Source organism: Peromyscus leucopus, chromosome 10 (genome assembly GCF_004664715.2).
Source record: "Peromyscus leucopus breed LL Stock chromosome 10, UCI_PerLeu_2.1, whole genome shotgun sequence".
NCBI lineage: Eukaryota > Metazoa > Chordata > Mammalia > Rodentia > Cricetidae > Peromyscus > Peromyscus leucopus.
Genome location: NC_051071.1, coordinates 85287928 through 85293331, shown reverse-complemented (window position 1 = coordinate 85293331; position 5404 = coordinate 85287928).

The window sequence follows — 5404 nt, the reverse complement described above, 5'->3', positions numbered from 1 at the left end:
TGGCTGTCTTCAAAACTAAACACTCAAAAACAAACCTGCTAATAAACATGTGGGCCAATGAACCAAACAGATAATTATCAAAAGAATGTTTACAATAAGCATTTTAAAAGTATTCAATATCCCTAGCCATCTAAAAATGTAAATTAGAACTACTTTGAGATCCCAACTCTCCCAACTCTCAGAATGGCCACCATAAGACAACAAATTACAATTGCTCTTGAGAATTGGGGCACACATGAGGCTTATCCGCTGTTGGTAGAGCAGAATATGCTCATTAGTGTGATCATTTCTCAAAAACCTAAAAGTAGGACTTTCCTATGACTCAGGTGTTCCATTCCTGGGAACATATCCAAAGGACTCCACCCCACTGGAGAGACACTTGGATTTCTGCTTTCTTCACAATAGCTAGGAAATGAAATCAGCCTAGATGTCCACCAACAGGCGAACGATGAAAATGTGGCACAAGTACACAATGAAATTTTATTCAGCAATAAATAAAAAATGAAGTAAAATTTGTAGAAAAACAGATGGATCTGGAAGATACTGCATAAGTGAGGTAATCCAGGTTCAGAAAAATAAAAATGTGTTTTCTTTCGTATGTTGTTCTTAGCGTCTAAGTGTTAAATGTGTATGTCTAGTTGGGAGTAAATGTGGGTAGAGACAAAGGAAACAGAAAAAAGCCCACGAGAAGAGGAGAAAAAGACACTTTAAGGGACATGGGGGGGGGGTGGAAAGTAACTCATTAGTTATTAAATTGGACGGATTAAATTTGTTACAAGGTGGTGGTGGTGGTGGTGGAGGAGGAGGTGGTGGTGGTGGTGGAGGTGGAGGTGGAGGTGGAGTGGAGGTGGAGGTGGAGGTGGTGGTGGTGGTGGAGGTGAAGGTGGAGGTGGAGGTGGAGGTGGAGGTGGAGGTGGAGGAGGAGGTGGTGGTGGTGGTTGTGTGTGTGTGTGTGTGTGTGTGTGTGTGTGTGTGTGTGTGGTTCTATAACAGCTAGTGAGTATGTAAACAAACAGAAATACTTTCTATGTTAATAGAAATTTCAGATGGACAATGCTTTAAATTTTTTAAACATTTGGTTCCTGGAGAAGGTGTGACTAGATTGAAAGCTGGTTCTGGATGGATGGCTTCCTGCTGGAAAAAAGTGAACTATTTAACTTGGTTTTCATACGCTGTTACTTAATACACTTAATCATGACTTCAGGAAATACACGACCAATTTTTCATGACCTTGTTTGAATCACTACAGACCTGCCCCATCCTCTGATTGAGAGTGGCATTTTTTTCCCCTTCGGTTTCTACCTAAATCATTCTGAGGAAGAGACTGGAATGTCTTAGAGTGTGGGCAGGAAAACATGGCATTACCTTTCCTCTGAAGCCAGGAGAGATGGGACTTCTGAGACTCAGATGTCTTGTAAGGTATGCTCCTTGTATATGAAGACTCCTAGGAACACAGGAATCTCACCTGGTAGGTAGTAAGGCATTCTTTCCATACCATGCTAACCTTAAGAGTTCATTACGATTTGGTGCGGTGTTGTAGCCTGATTTTAGCTGACTTCAGGGACCTAAGAGGAGAACTTTTTTCTCCATTGCTACAGTGGAGTAGGAAACTTGACTTCTCTACCTAGCCAGGATTCCTTACCTCTTTCCCTGGTTGGTGAAGGTGATGTAGTTTCTATGGAAAGTAGGACCCCACTGTCTTTGAATGGGTCTCTGTCACAATAGAGACCCATGCTTAGCAGCTCGTTCATAGTTCAGGCATGGATATGGTAACAAACGGCACACTGGACAGTTTTTGGAATGGCAGGTAACCTTGGGCATTCCTAGCTAGCACAGGTGAGGAAATTTTAACATCTTTCACAATGTATCAAGACAATGATCTTTTGTCATCAAATCAAAAGGGTGATCTCTGAGAGTCAGAGAACTTGGAAAGGACAATTCTATAAATGTTGGGAATTGGTTAACAACACAAAGACATGCTTTTAGGGGTAACACGTGACATCAATAAAGGCATTGAATTGTACATCCCACCTGACTTCAGCTTTCCTCACTAACAGAAAAAAGAACTCCACCACATTGTCTTATCAACTATTAGGAGTAGAAAATATAGAGGTTTCTCCCTCTTTTCCTTAGGTTCTCTGCAGTTTCAGTGCGCACACTGTTTAAGACCTAACAATGCATTGTAGCAAACAAAAAACTGTTCTGCTGGGGGAACACAGGCTAGCTACCGTTCTCATTGGTACCCTGGCAAAGCTGGGCTTTCTATTGCCTCTCCTGCTTCTCAACAGCTGATGCTAAAGCCCAGGGGTGGGGACAGGGTGTGTGTGTGTCTGTGGGGGTGGGGTGTGTGTATGGAGAGGTGCGTGCGTGCGTGCGTGCGTGCGTGCGTGCGTGCGTGCGTGTGTGTGTGTGTGTGTGTGTGTGTGTGTGTGCGCTTTCTGGGCCAGGAGTGGCTGTGTGCAGAGTCACCTGCGCCTGGGAAGTAAACGGCTCCTGGGTCTCCTTAGGGCTTGGGGCCTCCCCCTCCTTCTCCCTCTAACTTAGCTTCCTTTGTAGGCCAAGAAGCCACCCAGAAGCTGTAACTACCAGCAGATTCCCACATGACAAATTCGTCCTTTGTGGGGATACAATTGACTTGTCACCTCATTTTTACAGCTAATTAGCTCTTTAGTAAGCGGTGGCTGGTGTCAGAGGTCACCTGATACCTGATTCTGGTAAATTGACCATAAATATGACTGTCATCTGTATTTGCTGTTCAAAACACTGCCTAGTGACCAGACCCCAACTCTTTTCACAGGAGCCCCTGCTTACTTTTGTTGGGAAGATAAAGTTTCCGAGTGATGCTCCTGGACTTATTATACCCCGAAGTTAGGGGATTGCCGCTCCACTGGCCTTTGGTCATGCCACCCATGGGGGCACATCAGCTTCCAATGGTTTCCCAGAGTTTCTTTTGTCTGTGTGTCTAAATTAGAGAGACACTAAAGGAACTCTTGTCCTCGCCATTTTAACTTCTAGAAACATGCTGATGCTTTCTGACAAAGACGCCAGTAATGCCGGGAGCCCCTGGTGATTATCGAGTGGTCTGCGCTCGGCCAGACTCCACCCTAAGAGGTTCATCCGCGTTAAGCCCTTTAATTCCAACAAGTGGACGTGGAGACGCTTTTCGTCCTTAAATAGTGGAGAAGGAAACAGGCTTGGAGAGATTAAACTTTTTATCCTGATGTTCTAACGCAGAAGCAGGTCTAAGCTTGGTTCATGTTACCCTGACCTTTGACATGGACCTCTTAACCCCTTCCCTGGTCAACCTTAAGGACCTAGTTATTAGTGTACTCGCTATGCTAAAATGTTAATTATTAAAATATGGGGTAAGGTGTGTCTGGCTTGTTATTTTCTGTGGGATATTAAAAGTCTGGGAGATCCAGGAAATACGGAATGGCGACAGCAGGTAGAGATTGACATAAGGCCTTGTTCAGAGGCAGATAATCCAGGAGGAGAATGACAGGTGGAACGGAAATAAGGCAATATGAGCAGTGGTCCTCCCTCGTGGTTCTCTTGGAAGCCCGGGGAGGGGCATGCTCAGCTGCTCACCTGTGTCTAGGGGGAACAGTAAGGCAGCACCAGTCCGGGGGAGCAGATGAAAGGCATGCAATCCTTACATCCGGGAGAGTGAATAGTGACCGCAGCACAAGTTCGCATTGCGTTCACTCTGCTATTTCAGCATGGCTGAGACTCACTTGTGAAACCCCAAGCAGATTTTCAGAGACTTTAGTAGACGCCTCCTCTCTCCTCCACACCTCTGTTCCCTCTTGTTCCTGAGGGAGAGTGTAATGAGGAAGCCTTCTTGGAAGGCATATTAAAAGGATTAGGTCATCGATCACTAATGAGATGTCTAGGATTTAGAAACAAATAGACAGGATCTCAAATCTTAGTCTAGCTCAGTTTGTACGTAGACGGGGAGAAAAATCAAAGAAAACAGACACTGCAATTTCCTTTATGATGGATTGAGCAGATATAGTAAGAGCATTGATAATAATAAAGATATAAAATGAGCAAGAGTTTGCTCTTGCATTATAGCAGACCAGAACCAGAAGTACCTGACTGCTATGTAGATTGAGATTGCAGTCTTAAACATATGAGAGATTCGGTATGCAAATGTGGGACTACAGCATAATCAATCAGCATCCCCTAAGTGTATTGAATCGCCTAGGTAATACAGTCAGCACTGTGTGTCATGCCAAATGATGACACAGTCTTTGACCTTCTCTAGAGAGGCAAAGGAGGTGCAGGAGACAGGGGAGGACCAACCACTTCATCATGAAGTTACGTGGGGAAGAGAGAGATGAAGGAGCCAAGAGAATCTAGAAGCCAGCTTGAACTAAGCAAAAGAGAATTTGTTTGGGACTCAAGAGATAGGCACTCTCTTCCTAGATTTGTGTGTGTGTGTGTGTGTGTGTGTGTGTGTGTGTGTGTGTGTGTGTGTGATAGCTATGTGACATTGAACAGATCCATTTATCTCTTAGGTTTTTCTGTTTTATAAAACAAGGGAGCTAGAGAGATCAGCCTCTGGTCTTCACAGAGCTAATATCCTGACATAAATCATCGGAGGAGATTCTCAGAAAGGGAGTTAGAAAGGATTAATTTGTGGTGTGTGTGTGTGTGTGTGTGTGTGTGTGTGTGTTATGTGTGTGTGTGGTGTATGTGTTGTGTGTGGTGTGTGGGGTATGCATGGTGTGTGTGGTGTGTGGTGTGCATATGTAGTGTGTATGTGTGGTGTATGGTGTATATTGTGTGGTGTGTGTGTGTGTGTGTGTGTGTGTGTGTGTGTGTGGTGTTTGGGGTATGCATGGTGTGTGTGGTGTATGTGTTGTGTGTGGTGTGTGGTGTGTGGTGTGTGTGGTGTGCATATGTAGTGTGTATGTGTGGTGTATGGTGTGTATTGTGTGGTGTGTGTGTATGGTATGTGTATGTAGTGTGTATGTGTGATGTATGGTGTGTATTGTGGTGTGTGTGTGTATAGTTGGAGGTGTGAGGCTTGGGAGGGTTCTCAGGGGAGACAGAAGGATGCTTTGTTTAGAACCATATAGGAGAACTACAGAGAGGAGTTGTGCTCAGATGTGCTAGCAAGGCCAGTCACTCTACATTCAAGCTGCAGGACGTCAACCAACTGCACTATTAACAAAACCAGAAATCAAGATGCCGTTTTTGATTCTTCTCTCTCTCTTAATAATCACATCTAGGTCCATCAATAATATACGCTCAGATCAAGTGACTTCTTTTCCTCTCTGTCAACACCAACTTAATCTGGCTGCGGGAACATCTCTCTTAGATGAAAACGACTTTGAGTCTATTTACTTTAGAGTTAATCCCCTGTGAAGGGCCAGAGCCATCTTTATAATCATCACTG